At 38.5% G+C, this 27,389-nt stretch overlaps 1 long non-coding RNA gene across 1 annotated transcript in view; it reads left to right on the forward strand.

Moving 5' to 3' along the window:
• The first annotated feature begins 3,131 nt into the window (after nt 1-3,131).
• The window catches only part of LOC128653095 (uncharacterized), a 52,409-nt gene continuing 28,151 nt past the window's right edge, over nt 3,132-27,389 (forward strand). Inside the window, exon 1 of the long non-coding RNA XR_008401334.1 lies at nt 3,132-3,454. This is a non-coding gene — a long non-coding RNA (uncharacterized LOC128653095). The remainder of the gene's footprint in view (nt 3,455-27,389) is intronic.

Here is a 27,389-nt window from a genome sequence, read left to right on the forward strand (position 1 = left end):
ATATTCCAAAAACTGTTACTGTATCAGAAAATACTGTTGGATTCCTGATGACTGATATCAGTCCTACCAAAGCTAAGTTCATTTATTTTAATGTTATGAATTTTTAGCTATGGTTTGTAATAAGTTATCATGATAAACTTTTACATGCAGAGTCCATTAGTATTTATGCATTATCTATTGCTATTCTTTTTACATCTAATGTACAAGATATACCTAGGAATCTATGAGAATGTTTTTCTGATTCTATCCTAAAGGCTTTGTCTGACATCCTGCCTTCTAATAAAATTTATAGGTCTTTTTTAAACTTCTCATTTAGTTGATGAATTTTCAAATGACCGACAACATACTAAATTATCCTTCTCTTATGATGTTTTTTCTCATTTAGAATATACTTCATCAGATATTTGACACTAACAAATCTACTTTTTTATTTTTAAATACAGGGAGTGCAGAATTATTAGGCAAGTTGTATTTTTGAGGATTAATTTTATTATTGAACAACAACCATGTTCTCAATGAACCCAAAAAACTCATTAATATCAAAGCTGAATAGTTTTGGAAGTAGTTTTTAGTTTGTTTTTAGTTATAGCTATTTTAGGGGGATATCTGTGTGTGCAGGTGACTATTACTGTGCATAATTATTAGGCAACTTAACAAAAAACAAATATATACCCATTTCAATTATTTATTTTTACCAGTGAAACCAATATAACATCTCAACATTCACAAATATACATTTCTGACATTCAAAAACAAAACAAAAACAAATCAGTGACCAATATAGCCACCTTTCTTTGCAAGGACACTCAAAAGCCTGCCATCCATGGATTCTGTCAGTGTTTTGATCTGTTCACCATCAACATTGCGTGCAGCAGCAACCACAGCCTCCCAGACACTGTTCAGAGAGGTGTACTGTTTTCCCTCCTTGTAAATCTCACATTTGATGATGGACCACAGGTTCTCAATGGGGTTCAGATCAGGTGAACAAGGAGGCCATGTCATTAGATTTTCTTCTTTTATACCCTTTCTTGCCAGCCACGCTGTGGAGTACTTGGAGGCGTGTGATGAAGTGTTGTCCTGCATGAAAATCATGTTTTTCTTGAAGGATGCAGACTTCTTCCTGTACCACTGCTTGAAGAAGGTGTCTTCCAGAAACTGGCAGTAGGACTGGGAGTTGAGCTTGACTCCATCCTCAACCCGAAAAGGCCCCACAAGCTCATCTTTGATGATACCAGCCCAAACCAGTACTCCACCTCCACCTTGCTGGCGTCTGAGTCGGACTGGAGCTCTCTGCCCTTTACCAATCCAGCCACGGGCCCGTCCATCTGGCCCATCAAGACTCACTCTCATTTCATCAGTCCATAAAACCTTAGAAAAATCAGTCTTGAGATATTTCTTGGCCCAGTCTTGACGTTTCAGCTTGTGTGTCTTGTTCAGTGGTGGTCATCTTTCAGCCTTTCTTACATTGGCCATGTCTCTGAGCATTGCACACTTTGTGCTTTTGGGCACTCCAGTGATGTTGCAGCTCTGAAATATGGCCAAACTGGTGGCAAGTGGCATCTTGGCAGCTGCACGCTTGACTTTTCTCAGTTCATGGGCAGTTATTTTGCGCCTTGGTTTTTCCACACGCTTCTTGTGACCCTGTTGACTATTTTGAATGAAACGCTTGATTGTTCGATGATCACGCTTCAGAAGCTTTGCAATTTTAAGAGTGCTGCATCCCTCTGCAAGATATCTCACTATTTTTTACTTTTCTGAGCCTGTCAAGTCCTTCTTTTGACCCATTTTGCCAAAGGAAAGGAAGTTGCCTAATAATTATGCACACCTGATATAGGGTGTTGATGTCATTAGACCACACCCCTTCTCATTACAGAGATGCACATCACCTAATATGCTTAATTGGTAGTAGGCTTTCGAGCCTATACAGCTTGGAGTAAGACAACATGCATAAAGAGGATGATGTGGTCAAAATACTAATTTGCCTAATAATTCTGCACTCCCTGTAGAGTACATTCGTTGTTAAAAAGGTGTTGATTATATTGGATATTGAGGAGTCTAGTTCTTTTAAGACTAGCTAACATTTAAATTCTGCTCATTAACCTCCTGTCGTTTCTTCAGAGGTTTTTTCCCAGTTCATGACAGTGGAGGCTCCTCTATAGGAGCACTTGAGCACGTGCACCCCCTGACTGACCCCTGGAACCCCTGACCCCTGGAACCCCCTGACCCCTAATGAAAAAAAAAAAGTTAGAAATAAAAATAAATAAATACATTTTTAAAACTTTATTGTTGATAAAATAAAACAATCTTGCAGGCTCCACTGCAGTTTTGAGTAAAAAAACATTAAAACTGCAGTTTTTAATTCTTAAGGCTGAAAGTGGAAAGGGCTGTTTTGCCTATATTTCTATCTATCGCACGTGCGATAGATAGAAGTATAGGCAATAGCTTTTTCCACTTTCAGCCTGCATTGACTGCAGCGCCACCTACAGGCCAGCCCATTGCCTTCCTTATCGCACAGCTCTTAGTGTGCGGGAGCCAGCTGTCACGTGACACTCGCACACTAAGAACTGTGTGTTTGGGAGGAGCATCTCAGGCAGCAGCCAGAAGATAGCAGCCAGCATGTGCAGGAGTGGACTTACTGCCAGGCAAGGGGGCCCTGAATCAGAGCAGCTAAGTGAAAACTTTTATTGTTTTAATTGTGCTTTTTTATGGGGGGGCAGCGGCATGCAGAATCTGACTGAGTTAGGGAGTAAGTAAGATTGCCTGGTACTTTAGTCATTTCGGGCGTGAAATAGGGTTACTGCCTGAACCGTGCTGCTTAGGTAGACAGTCACTGAGGGGACACTCTGCAGGAGAGTGGAGACTGAGCTCTGTAACAGACAGCACTGACTGAAGCTGTATCTCTGTCAGAATCTCTCTCTCACTGTGCGTTTTCAAATCAGATCTCTTCTGCTAGTTCTGTGCTGTGTATTGCAGGCTGTTTATTTGCAAGATTATCTTGCAAATAAACAGCCTGCAATACACAGCACAGCACTAGCAGAAGAGATCTGATTTTTTTAAAAATGCACAGCGAGTGAGAGATTCTGACAGAGATACAGCTTCAGTCAGTGCAGTTACGGAGCTCATTGCAGACACAGGCACAGCTCATTAGCATATTTTGTCTGCCGGGGGTGGGAGTGCCTGCAGCATGTCAGTGAGAGATACTTCAGTGTACCCTATAGCCCCTTTCCTATTGCTGCTGGAGTTATGCAGTGTAGATTCTATTTCCTCTTATCTGCAGTTACATGTACTGTGGTAAGGGGAAAGGACAGACAGCTTCAGGCAGACAAGCAGAGCGCAGGCTCTGTTAACAGGAGGGAATGCTGATCTGTAAGCAGGAGGCTGAAGCTGTGGGTGTAGCCAGTTCCCGTTTCACTCCTGGACCATCTGCAGCAACAAGTCAGGAAGTTACTACAAGGTGGGTAGTACATTTAATCTTTACAGTCCTTTCCCTGTTGCTGTAGTTTATGCAGAACAGAGATTCTTTCTATTTCCTCCTGTTATGGGCAGTGGCACTGACATTTCTTGTGGCATTGTCGAAGGGCAGGCAGCTGTAGACAGGCAAGCAGAGTGCAATCTGTTTAAAGGGGGAATATGCTGATCAAGCTGCATGTGTAGCCAGTTCCACTCATTGCTGTAGCTAACCTTTTCCCAGGGCTTTGTCAATGATTGAACTTCCAGGGATGCAAAAATCTGCAAAGAAGCTTTTACTCCTCTTTGTTGGCTTCATTAGTGCACAGAGCTGTCAGTCACAATAAGATACAGTACTGTACCTGGGTCAGAGCATAGAGGGCTGACATCTGTAGTGAATGCTGTGCAGTGTGTGTTGTGTGTCTGCGTGTATATGTATGTGAATGCTGTGTAGTGTGTGTTGTGTGTCTGCGTGTATATGTATGTGAATGCTGTGCAGTGTGTGTTGTGTGTCTGCGTGTATATGTATGTGAATGCTGTGTAGTGTGTGTTGTGTGTCTGCGTGTATATGTATGTGAATGCTGTGCAGTGTGTGTTGTGTGTCTGCGTGTATATGTATGTGAATGCTGTGCAGTGTGTGTTGTGTGTCTGCGTGTATATGTATGTGAATGCTGTGTAGTGTGTGTTGTGTGTCTGCGTGTATATGTATGTGAATGCTGTGCAGTGTGTGTTGTGTGTCTGCGTGTATATGTATGTGAATGCTGTGTAGTGTGTGTTGTGTGTCTGCGTGTATATGTATGTGAATGCTGTGTAGTGTGTGTTGTGTGTCTGCGTGTATATGTATGTGAATGCTGTCAGTGTGTGTTGTGTGTCTGCGTGTATATGTATGTGAATGCTGTGTAGTGTGTCTGCGTGTATATGTATGTGAATGCTGTGCAGTGTGTGTTGTGTGTCTGCGTGTATATGTATGTGAATGCTGTGTAGTGTGTGTTGTGTGTCTGCGTGTATATGTATGTGAATGCTGTGTAGTGTGTGTTGTGTGTCTGCGTGTATATGTATGTGAATGCTGTGTAGTGTGTGTTGTGTGTCTGCGTGTATATGTATGTGAATGCTGTCAGTGTGTGTTGTGTGTCTGCGTGTATATGTATGTGAATGCTGTGTAGTGTGTCTGTGTGTATATGTATGTGAATGCTGTCAGTGTGTGTTGTGTGTCTGCGTGTATATGTATGTGAATGCTGTGTAGTGTGTGTTGTGTGTCTGCGTGTATATGTATGTGAATGCTGTGTAGTGTGTCTGCGTGTATATGTATGTGAATGCTGTGTAGTGTGTCTGCGTGTATATGTATGTGAATGCTGTCAGTGTGTGTTGTGTGTCTGCGTGTATATGTATGTGAATGCTGTGTAGTGTGTCTGCGTGTATATGTATGTGAATGCTGTGTAGTGTGTCTACGTGTATATGTATGTGAATGCTGTCAGTGTGTGTTGTGTGTCTGCGTGTATATGTATGTGAATGCTGTGTAGTGTGTCTGCGTGTATATGTATGTGAATGCTGTGTAGTGTGTGTTGTGTGTCTGCGTGTATATGTATGTGAATGCTGTGCAGTGTGTGTTGTGTGTCTGCGTGTATATGTATGTGAATGCTGTGCAGTGTGTGTTGTGTGTCTGCGTGTATATGTATGTGAATGCTGTGTAGTGTGTCTGCGTGTATATGTATGTGAATGCTGTGTAGTGTGTGTAGTGTGTCTGCGTGTATATGTATGTGAATGCTGTGTAGTGTGTCTGCGTGTATATGTATGTGAATGCTGTGTAGTGTGTGTTGTGTGTCTGCGTGTATATGTATGTGAATGCTGTGCAGTGTGTGTTGTGTGTCTGCGTGTATATGTATGTGAATGCTGTGCAGTGTGTGTTGTGTGTCTGCGTGTATATGTATGTGAATGCTGTGCAGTGTGTGTTGTGTGTCCGCGTGTATATGTATGTGAATGCTGTGTAGTGTGTCTGCGTGTATATGTATGTGAATGCTGTGTAGTGTGTCTGCGTGTATATGTATGTGAATGCTGTGTAGTGTGTGTTGTGTGTCTGCGTGTATATGTATGTGAATGCTGTGTAGTGTGTCTGCGTGTATATGTATGTGAATGCTGTGTAGTGTGTCTGCGTGTATATGTATGTGAATGCTGTGCAGTGTGTGTTGTGTGTCTGCGTGTATATGTATGTGAATGCTGTGCAGTGTGTGTTGTGTGTCTGCGTGTATGTGAATGCTGTGCAGTGTGTGTTGTGTGTCTGCGTGTATATGTATGTGAATGCTGTGTAGTGTGTCTGCGTGTATATGTATGTGAATGCTGTGCAGTGTGTGTTGTGTGTCTGCGTGTATATGTATGTGAATGCTGTGTAGTGTGTGTTGTGTGTCTGCGTGTATATGTATGTGAATGCTGTGTAGTGTGTGTTGTGTGTCTGCGTGTATATGTATGTGAATGCTGTGTAGTGTGTGTTGTGTGTCTGCGTGTATATGTATGTGAATGCTGTGTAGTGTGTGTTGTGTGTCTGCGTGTATATGTATGTGAATGCTGTGTAGTGTGTGTTGTGTGTCTGCGTGTATATGTATGTGAATGCTGTCAGTGTGTGTTGTGTGTCTGCGTGTATATGTATGTGAATGCTGTGTAGTGTGTCTGTGTGTATATGTATGTGAATGCTGTCAGTGTGTGTTGTGTGTCTGCGTGTATATGTATGTGAATGCTGTGTAGTGTGTGTTGTGTGTCTGCGTGTATATGTATGTGAATGCTGTGTAGTGTGTGTTGTGTGTCTGCGTGTATATGTATGTGAATGCTGTCAGTGTGTGTTGTGTGTCTGCGTGTATATGTATGTGAATGCTGTGTAGTGTGTCTGCGTGTATATGTATGTGAATGCTGTGTAGTGTGTCTGCGTGTATATGTATGTGAATGCTGTGTTGTGTGTCTGCGTGTATATGTATGTGAATGCTGTGTAGTGTGTGTTGTGTGTCTGCGTGTATATGTATGTGAATGCTGTGTAGTGTGTCTGCGTGTATATGTATGTGAATGCTGTCAGTGTGTGTTGTGTGTCTGCGTGTATATGTATGTGAATGCTGTGTAGTGTGTCTGCGTGTATATGTATGTGAATGCTGTGTAGTGTGTGTTGTGTGTCTGCGTGTATATGTATGTGAATGCTGTGCAGTGTGTGTTGTGTGTCTGCGTGTATATGTATGTGAATGCTGTGTAGTGTGTCTGCGTGTATATGTATGTGAATGCTGTGTAGTGTGTCTACGTGTATATGTATGTGAATGCTGTCAGTGTGTGTTGTGTGTCTGCGTGTATATGTATGTGAATGCTGTGTAGTGTGTCTGCGTGTATATGTATGTGAATGCTGTGTAGTGTGTGTTGTGTGTCTGCATGTATATGTATGTGAATGCTGTGCAGTGTGTGTTGTGTGTCTGCGTGTATATGTATGTGAATGCTGTGTAGTGTGTCTGCGTGTATATGTATGTGAATGCTGTGTAGTGTGTGTAGTGTGTCTGCGTGTATATGTATGTGAATGCTGTGTAGTGTGTCTGCGTGTATATGTATGTGAATGCTGTGTAGTGTGTGTTGTGTGTCTGCGTGTATATGTATGTGAATGCTGTGCAGTGTGTGTTGTGTGTCTGCGTGTATATGTATGTGAATGCTGTGCAGTGTGTGTTGTGTGTCTGCGTGTATATGTATGTGAATGCTGTGCAGTGTGTGTTGTGTGTCTGCGTGTATATGTATGTGAATGCTGTGTAGTGTGTCTGCGTGTATATGTATGTGAATGCTGTGTAGTGTGTGTAGTGTGTCTGCGTGTATATGTATGTGAATGCTGTGTAGTGTGTCTGCGTGTATATGTATGTGAATGCTGTGTAGTGTGTCTGCGTGTATATGTATGTGAATGCTGTGTAGTGTGTCTGCGTGTATATGTATGTGAATGCTGTGCAGTGTGTGTTGTGTGTCTGCGTGTATATGTATGTGAATGCTGTGCAGTGTGTGTTGTGTGTCTGCGTGTATGTGAATGCTGTGCAGTGTGTGTTGTGTGTCTGCGTGTATATGTATGTGAATGCTGTGCAGTGTGTGTTGTGTGTCTGCGTGTATATGTATGTGAATGCTGTGTAGTGTGTTGTGTGTCTGCGTGTATATGTATGTGAATGCTGTGTAGTGTGTCTGCGTGTATATGTATGTGAATGCTGGGTAGTGTGTGTTGTGCATCTGCATGTATGAAAATGCTGTGTTGTGTGTGTGTTGTGTCTATATGTATGTGAATTATGTGTTGTGTGCATGTAAGTGGTGTGTGTTGTGTGCATGTAAGTGAATGCTATTTAGTGTGTGTGGCTGCATGTATGTAAATGCTGTATATGTTGTGTGCCTACATGTATGTGAATAAGAAATGGTAAGCGGAGGGGCCTTTTTGCCCTAAAATGCCAGGGCCGTTTTTTGGTCCCAGTCCGGCCTTGCTCCCAACTGCTGCTGCTGGGAACAAGGCACAAACACAAGCTTTTAAAATGCTTGACATAGCTTTCACACGAGCAGTCAGCAGTAGCAGTGATGTCATCAGGAGATCCCAGCCATGCCACATGTGTATAGCCAGCCCAACAACAGATCTTAATATGAAGGTATACAGCTTCAATTATGGGGTTTAGCAGCTGCTAGGGGGTTCCAAATCTACACAATTGCTTTTAAAATGAAGAAAAACTACTAAGTATCATAAAATGGCGTATGTGTGTGTGTATATATATATATATATATATATATATATATATATATATATATATGTATATATATATATATATATATATATAAACACACACACATATATAATTGTGTAATGTGTGTATGTATATATATATATATATATATATATATTCTGTGTGTATGTGTGCATATTGTTTAAATAAGCTGTGTCATGCATGTATAGGTTTATTCTTGTAGCTTATTATATGTATGCTTCCCCCCCCCCATATGTTTTAATTAAAGTAGAGATCCAAGAAAAATTTTATTGTGGGAAAATTAATTTATTACTTTGAAACAGAAACAGCCTATGAACTTCCAGCCAATCTACCTTTTTCTGAGCAACCCCCATAGCCTAGTTTTGAGCTGCCCCTTTACACTGCTGCTACCCCACCTATCTCTCTTAGTGAATATAGCCTCTTATTGGAATGTTTGTTTTTTTGCTTGCATTTGCCTTTAAAGGGACATTAAACCCAATTTTTCTCTTTCATGATTCAGATAGAGAATACCATTTTAAACAACTTTCTAATTTACTTCTATTATCTAATTTGCTTCATTCTCTTGATATTCTTTCCTGAAAAGCATATCTAGATAGGCTCAGTAGTTTCTGATTGGTGGCTGCACATAGATGCCTCCTGTGATTGGCTCGTCCATGTGCATTGCTATTCCTTTGACAAAGGATATCTAAAGAATGAAGCAAATTAGATAATAGAAGTAAATTGGAATGTTGTTTAAAATTGTGTCTGAATTATGAAAGAAAACTTTTGGGTTTAATGTCATTTTAAGGTAACTGGCAGAGTGTATGTATGTATATATACACACACACACACACATTAAAATGGGCGGAGCCATCTGAGGGGCGGGGCTAGTGCTCCCCCATCTTCAAAAGTCACCAGCCGCCACTGGTTCATGATACTAGGGAATGGAATAGGCCTGGGACTTCTTTTATTCCTTCTTTAAGGTTTTTAAATTGTATCCTTTGCCGGCAGTTAGTTTAAAAGTTTTGAGGAAAGATCCCCAAAGTTAATGGGGCTATCTCTACTCTTGCTAAACATACTACTATTCCTATAGAAAATAGTATTTATTTTTTTCCTTCAGATGGAAACTTGTATCTTATTTAAGGAAAAATATTTTATTTCAGGTCCTTTTCTTAGGTCTGCAATTTATTTGGCTGATGTTGCAAATGCTTCAACTTTCTGGTTGGATACTTTAGTGCAACAAGTATCGGATTATGATTTGTTTTAGCATTGTTAAGTTGATCAACATGCTAATAATTTCATTTGTGTCGTCATCTTTTTGATACATTCACAATTGAGGTTAAATCTATGTCTTTAGCTATTTTTAGCTAGAACTTTGTGACTTAATCTTAGAATGCTAATTTGATTTCTAAAATCCATATTTCTTTTTTTGCAAGGTAATCAATTATTTGGTTCACAATTGGATTCAAATTTTTTTTCAAACTGTTACTCTGGGGAAGGGAGTTTTTTGTTGCTTCAAGATTGAGTTCTAAGGGTAAATCTTAAGCTTATATTAGTTTGTTCTTAATAAGGAACGGAATCCTAATTCTTCCCCAAGTAACATGTTTATAATTGGAAGCTTTCTTCAACATGGAATGAATTTAAGCTATTTAAAAGATCAAAGTCAGCCCCCAAAATTTGCATGTAGGTGCGGTTTTTTATTCCAGCTTAGCTGGTAATGGGCAGGTTAAGACTTTTTTAAATTTATTTGGTTCAATTCGGTCCAAACTTCTTAGATTGGGGTACTGAATAGGATTCAGAGTAAAACCGCTTGTGAGAAGTTTTTTTCTCTCTAGCATATTCCAGCTATTCCAGTAAAGGCTCACACTTTTTTGAAGTATGTTTCAGACCTGTATGTGTTGGGTACTTGTGAGGCACGGCTGGTTACCCGTTGGGGTCTCAAGGCGCTGCTCAGACCTAGAGTTATCTGGGGTATTCATACCAGTTCCATTTCAGGAACAGGGTTTGGGGTTTTGTTCAAGACTATTCATTGTCCCAAAGATAGAAAATCTTTTTGATTTGTCATATAAGAGTTCCTTCTTTCAGAATGGTGTTTATATGGTCTATTCTGCCTTTTTGGTCAGTAAGGGAATTATTTGTTTACAATAGATACAATAGATTCATATCTTCTTCTTCTGTTTTCATTCAGATTATTTTCATTTTCTGAGATTCTCTTTTTTTTGACAAGCATTACCAATTTGTTGCTTTTCCTTCTGATCTAGTGACAGCTCTGAGAATCTTTTCAAGGTTCTCAGTGTTTCCTTATTTGGACGATCTCGTGGTACTGGCTCAGTCTTTTCGTTCTCCAGAATCTCATACGATTCAACTTTTGTTGTTTCTTCTAAGACATGGTTGGAGGATCTTTTTATCAAAAGATCATTGGTTGCTCAGACAAGGGTCAACCTTTTTAGGTTTCCAGATAGATTGTGTCAATGTCTTTGTATCTAGCAGACAGGAGACAATTATATTGGGTTCAGTTTGTCGGAACCTTCAGTCTCTATTATTTCCTTCAGTAGCTATATGCATGGAAGTTTTAGGTCTCATGGCTGCAGCATTGGATTCGATTCCCTTTGCTCATTTTCATATGAAACCTTTCCAGTTTTTTATGCTGAATTAATGGTGCAGGGATTCTAGGATATCATTTCTCCTGTTAAGTGTAGTCAGTCCACGGGTCATCATTACTTATGGGATATTAACTCCTCCCCAACAGGAAGTGCAAGAGGATCACCCAAGCAGAGCTGCTATATAGCTCCTCCCCTCTACGTCACACCCAGTCATTCTCTTGCACCCAACTAATAGATAGGATGTGTGAGAGGACTGTGGTGATTATACTTAGTTTTTATATCTTCAAGCAAAAGTTTGTTATTTTAAACAGCACCGGAGTGTGTTGTTCCTTCTCAGGCAGAATTTGAAGAAGAATCTACCTGAGTTTTTGCATGATTTTAGTCGAAGTAACTAAGATTCATTTTGCTGTTCTCGGCCATTCTGAGGAGTGAGGTAAACTTCAGATCAGGGGACAGCGGGCAGGTTCACCTGCAAAGAGGTATGTTGCAGTATATTATTTTCTGTGGAATGGAATTGACTAAGAAAATACTGCCAATACCGATATAATGTAAGTTCAGCCTTAAATGCAGTAGTAGCAACTGGTATCAGGCTGTTATGTATATATATGTTTTTCACTTCAGTATTCTGGGGAATGGCACTTCACTGGGACAATACTGTATGCATATAACTTTTAGCCTAGCTTGCTGTGGGAACGACTAGCAACAGGCTTTTTAATAACTTTTCATATTGTTAGATTTTAAACGTTTGCTGGTATGTTAAATCGTTTAATTATCTGAGGTACTTGGTGAAAAAATTGTTTTGGGCACTGTTTTTCCACTTGGCTGTCGTTTATTTTAAATTTAAAGCAGTTCACTGATCTTCCCTCACTGTTGTGTGTGAGGGGGAGGGGCCTATTTTGGCGCTTTTGCTACGCATCAGAAACTCAGTCACAAGCCTGCTTCTCTCCCTGCATGATCCGGATCGTCTCTACAGAGCTCAAGGGTCTTCAAAACTTATTTTGAGGGAGGTAATCACTCACAGCAGACCTGTGAGATTGTGCTTTGACTGTAATAAAAAACGTTATATTTTATATACATTTTTCTCTGCTATTAAGGGTTAGTTATCCATTGCTGATGGGGGCAATCCTTTGCTAAATTTATGCTTTTACCAGGGAAAATCTGATTTATAATTTCTCCGGTTCATTGTTATTCAACTGTCATAATTTTTTTCTGTGCTTCTTAAAGGCACAGTACGTTTTACATATTACTTGTAAATTTAGTTGAAAGGTATTCCAAGCTTGCTAGTCTAATTGCTAGTTTGTTAAACATGTCTGACTCAGAGGAATATCTCTGTGCTATATGTGCAAAAGCCAAGGTGGAGCCCAATAGAAATTTATGTACTAATTGTATTGATGCTACTTTAAATAAAAGTCAATCTGTACAAATTGAACATCATTCACCAAACAACGAGGGGGAAGTTATGCAGACTAACTTACCTCACGTGTCAGTACCTGCATCTCCCGCTCGGGAGGTGCGTGATATTGTAACGCCGAGCACATCAGGGCGGCCATTACAAATCACCCTACAGGACATGGCTAATGTTATGACTGAAGTTTTGTCTAAATTACCAGAACTTAGAGGTAAGCGAGATCACTCTGGGGTGAGAACAGAGTGCGCTGATAATAATAGGACCATGTCAGATACTGCGTCACAATTTGCAGAACATGAGGACGGAGAGCTTCATTATGCAGGTGACGGATCTGATCCAAATAGAGTGGATTCAGATATTTCAAATTTTAAGTTTAAACTAGAAAACCTCCGTGTACTGCTAGGGGAGGTATTAGCGGCTCTGAATGATTGTAACACCGTTGCAATCCCAGAGAAATTATGTAGGCTGGATAGATACTATGCGGTACCGGTGAGTACTGACGTATTTCCTATACTTAAGAGGCTTACAGAGATAATTACTAAGGAGTGGGATAGGCCCGGTGTACCCTTTTCCCCCCCTCCTGTGTTTAGAAAAATGTTTCCAATAGACGCCATCACACGGGACTTATGGCAGACGGTCCCTAAGGTGGAAGGAGCGGTTTCTACTCTGGCTAAGCGTACCACTATCCCGGTGGAGGATAGCTGTGCTTTTTCAGATCCAATGGATAAAAAGCTAGAGGGTTACCTTAAGAAAATGTTTATTCAACAAGGGTTTATATTGCAACCCCTTGCATGTATTGCGTCTGTCACGGCTGCGGCCGCATTTTGGTCCGAGTCTCTGGAAGAGACTCTTGACTCAGCAACTATAGATGAGATTTCAAACAAGCTTAAAATCTTTAAGCTAGCTAATTCATTTATTTCAGATGCCGTAGTACATTTAACTAAACTTACGGCTAAGAATTCCGGATTCGCAATTCAGGCACGTAGAGCACTGTGGCTAAAATCCTGGTCAGCTGACGTTACTTCTAAATCTAAATTACTTAACATACCTTTCAAAGGGCAGACCTTGTTCGGGCCCGGGTTGAAAGAAATTATCGCTGATATTACAGGAGGTAAAGGCCATGCCCTGCCTCAAGACAGAGCCAAACCTAGGGCTAGACAGCCTAATTTTCGTACCTTTCGTAACTTCAAGGCAGGAGCAGCATCAACTTCCTCTGCTCCAAAACAGGAAGGAGCTGTTGCTCGCTACAGACAAGGCTGGAAACCTAACCAGACCTGGAACAAGGGCAAGCAGGCCAGAAAACCTGCTGCTGCCCCTAAGACAGCATGAATTGAGGGCCCCCGATCCGGGAACGGATCTAGTGGGGGGCAGACTTTCTCTCTTCGCCCAGGCTTGGGCAAGAGATGTCCAGGATCCCTGGGCATTAGAGATTATATCTCAGGGATATCTTCGGGACTTCAAAACCTCTCCCCCAAAAGGGAGATTTCATCTTTCAAGGTTGTCGACAAACCAGATAAAGAAAGAGGCGTTTCTACGCTGTGTACAAGATCTGTTACTAATGGGAGTGATCCGTCCGGTTCCAAGGTCGGAACAAGGACAAGGGTTTTACTCAAATCTGTTTGTGGTTCCCAAAAAAGAAGGAACCTTCAGACCAATCTTGGATTTAAAGATTCTAAACAAATTCCTAAGAGTTCCATCGTTCAAAATGGAAACTATTCGGACAATCTTACCCATGATCCAAAAGGGTCAGTACATGACCACAGTGGATTTAAAGGATGCCTACCTTCACATACCGATTCACAAAGATCATCACCGGTATCTAAGGTTTGCCTTCCTAGACAGGCATTACCAGTTTGTAGCTCTTCCATTCGGATTGGCTAAGGCTCCAAGAATCTTCACAAAGGTTCTGGGCTCTCTCCTGGCGGTACTAAGACCGCGAGGAATATCGGTGGCTCCGTACCTAGACGACATTCTGATACAAGCGTCAAGCTTTCAAACTGCCAAGTCTCATACAGAGTTAGTACTGGCATTTCTAAGGTTGCATGGGTGGAAGGTGAACGAAGAGAAGAGTTCTCTCTTTCCACTCACAAGAGTTCCCTTCTTGGGGACTCTTATAGATTCTGTAGAAATGAAAATTTACCTGACAGAAGACAGGTTAACAAAGCTTCAAAATGCTTGCCGTGTCCTTCATTCCATTCAACACCCGTCAGTGGCTCAATGCATGGAGGTAATCGGCTTAATGGTAGCGGCAATGGACATAGTACCCTTTGCACGCCTGCATCTCAGACCGCTGCAATTGTGCATGCTAAGTCAGTGGAATGGGGATTACTCAGATTTGTCCCCTACTCTGAATCTGGATCAAGAGACCAGAAATTCTCTTCTATGGTGGCTTTCTTGGCCACATCTGTCCAGGGGGATGCCCTTCAGCAGGCCAGACTGGACAATTGTAACAACAGACGCCAGCCTACTAGGTTGGGGCGCTGTCTGGAATTCCCTGAAGGCTCAGGGATCATGGACTCAGGAGGAGAGTCTCCTTCCAATAAACATTCTGGAATTGAGAGCAGTTCTCAATGCCCTTCTGGCTTGGCCTCAGTTAACAACTCGGAGGTTCATCAGGTTTCAGTCGGACAACATCACGACTGTAGCTTACATCAACCATCAAGGAGGGACAAGAAGCTCCCTAGCGATGATGGAAGTATCAAAGATAATTCGCTGGGCAGAGTCTCACTCTTGCCACCTGTCAGCGATCCACATTCCGGGAGTGGAGAACTGGGAGGCGGATTTCCTAAGTCGTCAGACTTTTCATCCGGGGGAGTGGGAACTTCATCCGGAGGTCTTTACCCAAATACTTCGACGTTGAGGCAAACCAGAGATAGATCTCATGGCGTCTCGCCAGAATGCCAAGCTTCCTTGTTACGGGTCCAGGTCCAGGGACCCGGGAGCGGTCCTGGTAGATGCTTTGACAGCACCTTGGACCTTCGGGATGGCTTATGTGTTTCCACCATTCCCGATGCTTCCTCGATTGATTGCCAGGATCAAACAGGAGAGAGCATCAGTGATTTTAATAGCGCCTGCGTGGCCACGCAGGACCTGGTATGCAGATCTAGTGGACATGTCATCCTGTCCACCTTGGTCTCTGCCTCTCAGACAGGACCTTCTGATTCAGGGTCCTTTCAAACATCAAAATCTAATTTCTCTGAAGCTGACTGCTTGGAAATTGAACGCTTGATTTTATCAAAGCGTGGATTTTCGGAGTCAGTAATTGATACCTTAATACAGGCTAGGAAACCTGTTACCAGAAAGATTTACCATAAAATATGGCGTAAATACTTATCTTGGTGCGAATCCAAGAGTTACTCATGGAGTAAGGTTAGGATTCCTAGGATATTGTCTTTTCTACAAGAAGGTTTAGAAAAGGGTTTATCTGCTAGTTCCTTAAAGGGACAGATCTCGGCTCTGTCCATTCTTTTACACAAACGTCTGTCAGAAGTTCCAGACGTTCAGGCTTTTTGTCAGGCTTTGGCCAGGATTAAGCCTGTGTTTAAAACTGTTGCTCCACCATGGAGCTTAAACTTAGTTCTTAACGTTTTACAGGGTGTTCCGTTTGAACCCCTTCATTCCATTGATATCAAATTGTTATCTTGGAAAGTTCTGTTTTTAATGGCTATTTCCTCGGCTCGAACAGTCTCTGAGTTATCGGCCTTACATTGTGATTCTCCTTATCTGATTTTTCATTCAGACAAGGTAGTTCTGCGTACTAAACCTGGGTTCTTACCTAAGGTAGTCACTAATAGGAATATCAATCAAGAGATTGTTGTTCCATCTTTGTGTCCTAACCCTTCTTCAAAGAAGGAAAGGCTTCTACACAATCTAGATGTAGTCCGTGCCCTGAAATTTTATTTAGAGGCAACTAAAGATTTTCGCCAAACTTCTTCCCTGTTTGTCGTTTATTCTGGACAGAGGAGAGGTCAAAAAGCTTCTGCTACCTCTCTCTCCTTCTGGCTTCGTAGCATAATACGTTTAGCCTATGAGACTGCTGGACGGCAGCCTCCTGAAAGAATTACAGCTCATTCTACTAGAGCTGTGGCTTCCACTTGGGCCTTTAAGAATGAGGCCTCTGTTGAACAGATTTGCAAGGCTGCAACTTGGTCTTCTCTTCATACTTTTTCCAAATTTTACAAATTTGACACTTTTGCTTCTTTGGAGGCTGTTTTTGGGAGAAAGGTTCTTCAGGCAGTGGTTCCTTCCGTATAAAGATCCTGCATGTCCCTCCCGTCATCCGTGTACTTTAGCTTTGGTATTGGTATCCCATAAGTAATGATGACCCGTGGACTGACTACACTTAACAGGAGAAAACATAATTTATGCTTACCTGATGAATTCCTTTCTCCTGTAGTGTAGTCAGTCCACGGCCCGCCCTGTCTTTTATGGCAGATCAAAATTTTTCAATTATACTCCAGTCACCACTGCACCCTATAGTTTCTCCTTTCTCGTTTGGTTCTCGGTCGAATGACTGGGTGTGACGTAGAGGGGAGGAGCTATATAGCAGCTCTGCTTGGGTGATCCTCTTGCACTTCCTGTTGGGGAGGAGTTAATGTCCCATAAGTAATGATGACCCGTGGACTGACTACACTACAGGAGAAAGGAATTTATCAGGTAAGCATAAATTATGTTTTCTTTCATGTAATTAGCAAGAGTCCATGAGCTAGTGACGTATGGGATATACATTCCTACCAGGAGGGGCAAAGTTTCCCAAACCTCAAAATGCCTATAAATACACCCCCTCACCACACCCACAAATCAGTTTTACAAACTTTGCCTCCTATGGAGGTGGTGAAGTAAGTTTGTGCTAGATTCTACGTTGATATGCGCTCCGCAGCAGGTTGGAGCCCGGTTTTCCTCTCAGCGTGCAGTGAATGTCAGAGGGATGTGAGGAGAGTATTGCCTATTTGAATGCAATGATCTCCTTCTACGGGGTCTATTTCATGGGTTCTCTGTTATCGGTCGTAGAGATTCATCTCTTACCTCCCTTTTCAGATCGACGATATACTCTTATATATACCATTACCTCTGCTGATTCTCGTTTCAGTACTGGTTTGGCTTTCTACAACATGTAGATGAGTGTCCTGGGGTAAGTAAGTCTTATTTTCTGTGACACTCTAAAGCTATGGTTGGGCACTTTTTTATAAAGTTCTAAATATATGTATTCAAACATTTATTTGCCTTGACTCAGGATGTTCAACATTTCCTTATTTCAGACAGTCAGTTTCATATTTGGGATAATGCATTTGAATATATCATTTTTATCTTACCTTAAAATTTGACTTTTTCCCTGTGGGCTGTTAGGCTCGCGGGGGCTGAAAATGCTTCATTTTATTGCGTCATTCTTGGCGCGGACTTTCTTGGCGCGAATTTTTTTTTTCTATTTCCGGCGTCATACGTGTCGCCGGAAGTTGCGTCATTTTTGACGTTTTTCGCGCCAAAAATGTTGGCGTTCCGGATGTGGCGTCATTTTTGGCGCTAATAGCATTTAGGCGCCAAATATTGTGGGCGTCAATTTTGTCTCCACTTTATTTAAGTCTCATTATTTGTTGCTTCTGGTTGCTAGAAGGGTAAGATATATAGTGTAGGTTTCTCCAGCGCCAAAATACTACTACTCCAGCTCCTGAGTGCAAGATCTCTTGACCAGAAATATAGAGGGCTATAGGAGCGCTTGGGATACCTAATAGGAATCTTAGCTGAGTAGGGTCAAAGGTATTTAAACCAAACCAAATGTTTATAGATGGTTTTAAAATACGTATTTATTACACAGTGTTAAAAACAATATCATAAAATATAAAATCGGTATCCAAATGACATATATAATTTTACCATAATATATAGAGTGTTAACCCTATCTGAACATACAGTATATATGTAGTATAGAGTGTTAACCCTATCTGAGCATATATCTCTATCTGACAATTTGAATATAAGATCGCTACACAAATAATTTCACAATTAATTTAAATTCTGTGATTCACGGTATGTGGTTTAAACCTTAGGAGACTTTTTAGCCATGAAATAAAAAACATATAAGATAAAAAACAACAACATATATGAATTCCCAATATAAGTGATAACGTGGTTAAACTTGAAAAAGTAAAAGTTAAAAATGTGAATTTCAAAAACACAAAAAATATAAAAAATATAAAAAGTATAAAAAATAAAAGCCGGTGTACACCTTTAGGGCTTTAGTGTGGATGTCCTTACAAATAGTGACAAAATCGTGAAAAAATATAATGTGAAAAAAGTCTTAAATCAATCTGATGTTCTTTGTGTGACAGTTTTTATCCGATATGTGTTGATGTCAATGTTCTTTTTAATTGATGTTTGAATCCTAATATTCCTTTATTCCAAATGTCGATATTCACAGATTCTTCTATGTCCTAAATAGAAGAAAATAGACAAACATAGTGCAATATGCCCATCCAAATGTGGCTTAATAGGTATAGAACTCACCGATTGGGGACCTGAGCCTTCAATATCAGTTCACAATCTACGTGTTTCGATCCTGCTGGATCTTTCTCAAGACTGATATGGCTCTGTATGGTCTTGTCTTAAATAGGCTGTTTGGGCCTAAAACCGCCAAAATAATGGTGCCAAAATCGCTCCTCTTCCGGGATTATTTTACCCGGAAGTGCTGCTTCTATGTATTTTAGCCCTCTGAGTTATTTCGTTATATTGGAGGTGTGTGTATCTAAACTACCTCCAAATGGCCCACACTACGTTGCCGTACCGGATGTTACACGTGGGCGAGATTGAAAACGAAACCGGAAGTGACGCTAAGCGTATGACGTCACTTCCGGATTATCGCTCTCGACTCCATATTTGTTATGGGATATTCCCTTTTGTCTCAGATCCCCTTTTGGTAGTTCTAATACCTTTACATTTGTTTGCCAACTGGGTACTTATGCATAGTATATTGAAGATATATATAACCAATGGCGAAATGCAATTACGATAGTTAAAATAATTAAAATATAATGAATTGCGATAGGTCGGAAATATATTCAAAAAATTTTTATATCTTTAAAACCATACATATTAAAATATATTAAAAATATACATGATGAAGGCAGTAGAAAATAAAAATTAAAAATTGAAAATTGTTGAATACAGTGATTGGATGTTATAGTATTACATAATTACATCCATACCGGTTTTTAGAATGTAAAGCAAATTAATGCAATGAAGAATATCTTATCTGGTTCCAGAAACTCAATGGTATAATAATTTTCTTATATCTAATTCATATACCTATTTATGGCCACATGGTATGTTTAAGTGGTTAAAAATATTTAAATGGTTAAAAATATTATATGATAAAGGTCATAATACTGTTAAAAAGAACTCATCAGTATTGCCTTTGTCTTCTATTATATGATTTAAAAATATGTAATTTAAAAATTATATAGTGTACAAAATATATAATTTAAAAGATATAATTTTAAAATTTTATAATTTTAAAAATTTTTTTTAACATTTTAAAAAATGGAGATTTTTTTAGTCCCAGAGGTTCTTTCTTGTTTTTTAAAAACTAGTTGAATTAAAATATATTTAATTAAAAATATATTTAAACAAGAAAATGCATATAAAATATAGATAAGTATAGATTCCAAGTTTGTATATCAATAAAATAATTAGGAGGTTAAAAAAGTAAAAAAGGTTAAGAAGTAAAGTTGGGGGATTCCATATTTGTTTGGACTTGTCACAATAGATGTATTATTTCTGTATTGCCGTTGAAACCTTTTGGGAATGTGCAGTCTAAATTAAAAATCCATTTAGACTCTTCTCTCAAGAGTGACTTTTCAAAGTCCCCTCCCCTCCAATTCTTCTTAATTTTACTTATACCCATATACTTCAGGGTTTGGTTGGAACTGTTGTGGGCTTCTTTAAAATGTTTATATAAGGAAAATCATCCTTTTTCCATTTAATTTGTAGCAGGTGTTCTCTTATCCTGTCTTTTAATTTCCTGGATGTTTGGCCTATATATTGGAGTCCACACCCACACTCTATTAGGTATATGATGCCACTATCTTGGCATTTGATCATGTCCTTCATATGGAAAGTTTCTCCTGTTGTTTTGGATGAAAAGGTCCATGTCTTTTTGCCATGTTTGCACGCTTTACATGAATGGCATGGGAAAAAACCTTTTAATTGTTGTCCCAAAACATCTTTTGTTATTCTCTTGGGAGTCTTTGGGATGCTGGGTGCCAGGATATTTTTCAGATTCCTAGTTTTCTTGTAGATAAACCTGGGTTTTTAATTTAGATCTTTTCCAATGATGTTATCTTCTTTTAGATAATGCCATTTCTTCCTTATGATTTTCTCGATTAGGAATCGATTTTCACTGTACTCAGTTATGAACGGTACTTCCAATCCTATGTCTTCTTCGCGTGTTTTCTGTTGTTTATATTGTAACATGGGTTGTCTATCCATAGTCTCTGTTTCTTCTATGGTCTTTTCTATAGATGTCTCTTCGTATCCTCTTTCCAAGAATCTCTTCTTTAGGATTTTCGACTGTTCTCTCCATTTTTCGTCATCTGAGCAATTCTTTCTTATCCTCATCATTTGACCTTTAGGGATGTTATTCTTCCATCTTTGGAGGTGGCAACTTGTTTGGTGAATGTAGTTGCAACAGTCTACTTCCTTGAAATAGGTTGAGGTGGATATCTTTCCTTTCTTTACATGGATATCTAAATCCAAAAAGTGGATGTTCTTTTTACTTAGTTCATATGTGAACTTCAGATTCGCTGTGTTTTTATTCATTACATGTATAGTGTGTTCCAAATCTTCCATATTTCCCTTCCACACTATTAAGATGTCGTCTATGTACCTTTTGAAGAGGACCAGGTCTGCGCCTGCTGGGCATGATTCCCAAAACAGGTTCTCCCATTTGCCCATATAGAGGTTTGCATAGCTAGGCGCAAACCTGGTCCCCATTGCTGTACCGCAAATCTGATTAAAAATTTTTCCTCCATTATAAAAATAATTATGCGTCAAGATAAAATCAATACTATCTAAAATGAACTCTCTCTGGTCGGGACTTACTCCATCATCTTTTTCTAAAAAATATCTGACTGCCTCTATACCCAGATTGTGTGGAATACTGGTGTATAGGGCAGTCACATCACATGTGGCCAAAATATAGTTCTCCCCCCATTCCATATCATTAAATATATTAAGGACCTCGTGGAATCCCTTAAATAAGAGGGAAGGGCTTTCACATATTTTTGTAATCTCTTATCAATGTACTCTGATAAATTACATGTTATTGATCCAATGCCCGATATTATGGGCCTCCCCGGAGGGTTTGTTTGACTTTTATGTATCTTGGGCAGATAGTAGAATACAGGTATTCTGGGATAGTCCATCTTGATATACCTATACTCATGTTTATTTACTATTCCCTTCATTTTGGCAGACATTAACATACCATCCAGATCTTTTTTAAAGAGTCTGTGGGATCTTTCTTCAGAACCTTATATGTATCAGAGTCACCTAAGATTCTGTTTGCCTCTTTTTCATAATCCTCCTTGTCCAAGATTATGATCCCTCCCCCCTTATCAGCTGGTTTGATTGTAATATTTTTATTTTTCTCTAAATTTACAATGGTGTCTAATTGTACTTTGTTCAAATTATGATGACATTTTTTAAGTGATGTATTATTTAATTTCTTTATTTCGTTACAGACTATATTCTCAAATGTCTCGATGTGAGGCCCTTTATGAGTAATAGGAAAAAAGGTTGATTTCGGTTTTAAAGTCGTATATGCTGATTCCTCCTTATTATTTGTTACTGTTTCGATATTCACTGGTGGATGATTAGATCTCTCCAGTGCTGTTTTACAAAAGAACCTTTTGAGTGTCAGTTTCCTTATTAACTGTTTAACATAAGTGTAAGTTTGAAATTTGTCAAGGCCTCTAGATGGAGCATAAGATAAGCCTAAAGCTAAAATCTCAATATCTTTCGAATCAAGATTGGCTCTACTCAGATTATATATTCCTTTTTGTTTGTGATCTGATTTACTGGTGGACAGTTTAGGATCTGACTTGCTGGTGGACGGTGTTATGGTGGATTCAGTTTCTAATACTTCTTTGTTTTTGTCCTTTCTCTTTTTCTGTTGTATTTGTATTTTTAATCCTGCTCTTCTACCCCTGTGATTTTTCTTTTTATCACTGGACTTTCTTCTATGTCCTGTGTGCGATTTTTCCTTTTGGATTGTTTGTTTCTGTCTATTGGGGCCAGATTTCCTTCCCCTAAAAAATGATGATTATCATTTTGACCTTCCATGCTCATAGGCATATTAATGGTTGTTTGCTTTGGGGTTGTTATAGTGGTTTTTTGTGTATTCTCCTCCTGTCTCAGGGGTTCAAACCTGTTTCTAGTTGATATTTGTGTATCCCCCCAGTGGTTTCTAGCCTCTGTGTATTGTATGTTTTGTTGGGCTGATCTTTCATTGTGTTCTCTAAAATGTACTCTGGGGTTTGGATTCTTATAGTTTTGTCTATAATGATAATCTTATGTATGGTTCCTTCTTCCCTCATATGATGGAAATCTAGTTTGGAACCTGTTCTCCCATCTTGGTGGTGACCTGTTTCTCAATCCTTCCTCTCTCATATATGGCCTTGGGGATCTATCACTGAAGTATTCTTCTCTTCTCGAATACCAGGGAGATCTAGCCCCATGTTCCCTATTTCTAAAACGGTACTCAGGACTTTGATATTGATTATAAGAAAAGTTTGTTGAAGGTCTATTTGATGGGGATTTGTGATATAGATTTTGTGTCTGGTTCCACCTTGGTTGGTGTCCCCTGTTCTCATCCCTCATATGATCTATGGGATTGGGATAGTCTCTACCATATCTCTCCCTTGATCTTGGGTAATATCTTTCATAATTATTTGTATTTTCGTTATGATTATAATGGTAGTTATCATTGTTGACCCATTGTCTATGTAAATTCTTATTTCTATTGTTATTGTTATTATTATTCCTCTTTGAGGCCACCATTGTCCACTCTGTTCTAGTATTAGTACTTACAACTAATTCTGGTTCTTGATTATTGGTATTTGTATCTGTCTCAGATTCAACATTATTCTGTGTAGCTATGTTTAAATCTCTGAGTATTTTCTTGTTTTTTTTTTAATGATTTCATCTTTGATTTTCTTAATTTTTGAGCATAATTGCTCCTGTTTGGTCTTAAATATATTAAGATCACTGATATGCTCCATCTTTCCTTCCTCTTCTTTTATGTTTTTATCTATATCTTTTAATAGATATGTTCTATAGTCTATAATAATTTGCATCAAAGTGTGTGAAATTTCTTTAGTGGCATTGATCCACTTCTCAGAAAAGACTTGATGTTCTATATTAAATGAACAATTTTTCTGTACAATTAGTCCCCTAGGGATAATGTCTAACTCTAAACATTTTCTTAGATATGAGATTTCTGCAGTGTATTTGGTTTCTGAAATTAGTAATTTTTCTAAGGTCTTAAAAGTGGCGTCTATATCTACCACTTGGCCATCAGTTTGTTTGTTGTCTTTGTTAAGAGCTTGGATTATATCAAAGTTAATATCTGTCCTTAAACTAATTATGATGGATGAAGGTGTGTGTGGAAGGGAAATATGGAAGATTTGGAACACACTATACATGTGATGAATAAAAACACCGCGAATCTGAAGTTCACATATGAACTAAGTAAAAAGAACATCCACTTTTTGGATTTAGATATCCGTGTAAAGAAAGGAAAGATATCCACCTCAACCTATTTCAAGGAAGTAGACTGTTGCAACTACATTCACCAAACAAGTTGCCACCTCCAAAGATGGAAGAATAACATCCCTAAAGGTCAAATGATGAGGATAAGAAAGAATTGCTCAGATGACGAAAAATGGAGAGAACAGTCGAAAATCCTAAAGAAGAGATTCTTGGAAAGAGGATACGAAGAGACATCTATAGAAAAGACCATAGAAGAAACAGAGACTATGGATAGACAACCCATGTTACAATATAAACAACAGAAAACACGCGAAGAAGACATAGGATTGGAAGTACCGTTCATAACTGAGTACAGTGAAAATCGATTCCTAATCGAGAAAATCATAAGGAAGAACTGGCATTATCTAAAAGAAGATAACATCATTGGAAAAGATCTAAATTAAAAACCCAGGTTTATCTACAAGAAAACTAGGAATCTGAAAAATATCCTGGCACCCAGCATCCCAAAGACTCCCAAGAGAATAACAAAAGATGTTTTGGGACAACAATTAAAAGGTTTTTTCCCATGCCATTCATGTAAAGCATGCAAACATGGCAAAAAGACACGGACCTTTTAATCCAAAACAACAGGAGAAACTTTCCATATGAAGGACATGATCAAATGCCAAGATAGTGGCATCATATACCTAATAGAGTGTGGGTGTGGACTCCAATATATAGGCCAAACATCCAGGAAATTAAAAGACAGGATAAGAGAACACCTGCTACAAATTAAATGGAAAAAGGATGATTTTCCCTTATATAAACATTTTAAAGAAGCCCACAACAGTTCCAACCAAACCCTGAAGTATATGGGTATAAGTAAAATTAAGAAGAATTGGAGGGGAGGGGACTTTGAAAAGTCACTCTTGAGAGAAGAGTCTAAATGGATTTTTAATTTAGACTGCACATTCCCAAAAGGTTTCAACGGCAATACAGAAATAATACATCTATTGTGACAAGTCCAAACAAATATGGAATCCCCCAACTTTACTTCTTAACCTTTTTTACTTTTTTAACCTCCTAATTATTTTATTGATATACAAACTTGGAATCTATACTTATCTATATTTTATATGCATTTTCTTGTTTAAATATATTTTTAATTAAATATATTTTAATTCAACTAGTTTTTAAAAAACAAGAAAGAACCTCTGGGACTAAAAAAACCTCCATTTTTTAAAATGTTAAAAAAAAAATTAAAATTATAAAATTTTAAAATTATATCTTTTAAATTATATATTTTGTACACTATATAATTTTTAAATTACATATTTTTAAATCATATAATAGAAGACAAAGGCAATACTGATGAGTTCTTTTTAACAGTATTATGACCTTTATCATATAATATTTTTAACCATTTAAATATTTTTAACCACTTAAACATACCATGTGGCCATAAATAGGTATATGAATTAGATATAAGAAAATTATTATACCATTGAGTTTCTGGAACCAGATAAGATATTCTTCATTGCATTAATTTGCTTTACATTCTAAAAACCGGTATGGATGTAATTATGTAATACTATAACATCCAATCACTGTATTCAACAATTTTCAATTTTTAATTTTTATTTTCTACTGCCTTCATCATGTATATTTTTAATATATTTTAATATGTATGGTTTTAAAGATATAAAAATTTTTTGAATATATTTCCGACCTATCGCAATTCATTATATTTTAATTATTTTAACTATCGTAATTGCATTTTGCCATTGGTTATATATATCTTCAATATACTATGCATAAGTACCCAGTTGGCAAACAAATGTAAAGGTATTAGAACTACCAAAAGGGGATCTGAGACAAAAGGGAATATCCCATAACAAATATGGAGTCGAGAGCGATAATCCGGAAGTGACGTCATACGCTTAGCGTCACTTCCGGTTTCGTTTTCAATCTCGCCCACGTGTAACATCCGGTACGGCGACGTAGTGTGGGCCATTTGGAGGTAGTTTAGATACACACACCTCCAATATAACGAAATAACTCAGAGGGCTAAAATACATAGAAGCAGCACTTCCGGGTAAAATAATCCCGGAAGAGGAACGATTTTGGCGCCATTATTTTGGCGGTTTTAGGCCCAAACAGCCTATTTAAGACAAGACCATACAGAGACATATCAGTCTTGAGAAAGATCCAGCAGGATCGAAACGCGTAGATTGTGAACTGATATTGAAGGCTCAGGTCCCCAATCGGTGAGTTCTATACCTATTAAGCCACATTTGGATGGGCATATTGCACTATGTTTGTCTATTTTCTTCTATTTAGGACATAGAAGAATCTGTGAATATCGACATTTGGAATAAAGGAATATTAGGATTCAAACATCAATTAAAAAGAACATTGACATCAACACATATCGGATAAAAACTGTCACACAAAGAACATCAGATTGATTTAAGACTTTTTTCACATTATATTTTTTCACGATTTTGTCACTATTTGTAAGGACATCCACACTAAAGCCCTAAAGGTGTACACCGGCTTTTATTTTTTATACTTTTTATATTTTTTATATTTTTTGTGTTTTTGAAATTCACATTTTTAACTTTTACTTTTTCAAGTTTAACCACGTTATCACTTATATTGGGAATTCATATATGTTGTTGTTTTTTATCTTATATGTTTTTTATTTCATGGCTAAAAAGTCTCCTAAGGTTTAAACCACATACCGTGAATCACAGAATTTAAATTAATTGTGAAATTATTTGTGTAGCGATCTTATATTCAAATTGTCAGATAGAGATATATGCTCAGATAGGCTTAACACTCTATACTACATATATACTGTATGTTCAGATAGGGTTAACACTCTATATATTATGGTAAAATTATATTTGTCATTTGGATACCGATTTTATATTTTATGATATTGTTTTTAACACTGTGTAATAAATACGTATTTTAAAACCATCTATAAACATTTGGTTTGGTTTAAATACCTTTGACCCTACTCAGCTAAGATTCCTATTAGGTATCCCAAGCGCTCCTATAGCCCTCTATATTTCTCTGGTTGCTAGAAGCTTGTTCACTGGCATTTTTTCCCATTCCTGAAACTGTCATTTAAGGATTTTGATTAATTTTGCTTTATATGTTGTTTTTTCTATTACATATTGCAAGATGTCCCACGTTGCAACTGAGTCAGAAGATACTACTGGAAAATCGCTGCCTGGTGCTGGAACTACCAAAGCTAAGTGTATCTGCTGTAAACTTTTGGTAGTTGTTCCTCCAGCTGTTGTTTGTATTAAATGTCATGACAAACTTGTTAATGCAGAAAATATTTCCTTTAGTAAAATACCATTACCTGTTGCAGTTCCATCAACATCTAATGTTCAGAGTGTTCCTGATAACATAAGAGATTTTGTTTCTGAATCCATTAAAAAGGCTATGTCTGTT

Source organism: Bombina bombina, chromosome 3 (genome assembly GCF_027579735.1).
Source record: "Bombina bombina isolate aBomBom1 chromosome 3, aBomBom1.pri, whole genome shotgun sequence".
NCBI classification, from domain to species: domain Eukaryota; kingdom Metazoa; phylum Chordata; class Amphibia; order Anura; family Bombinatoridae; genus Bombina; species Bombina bombina.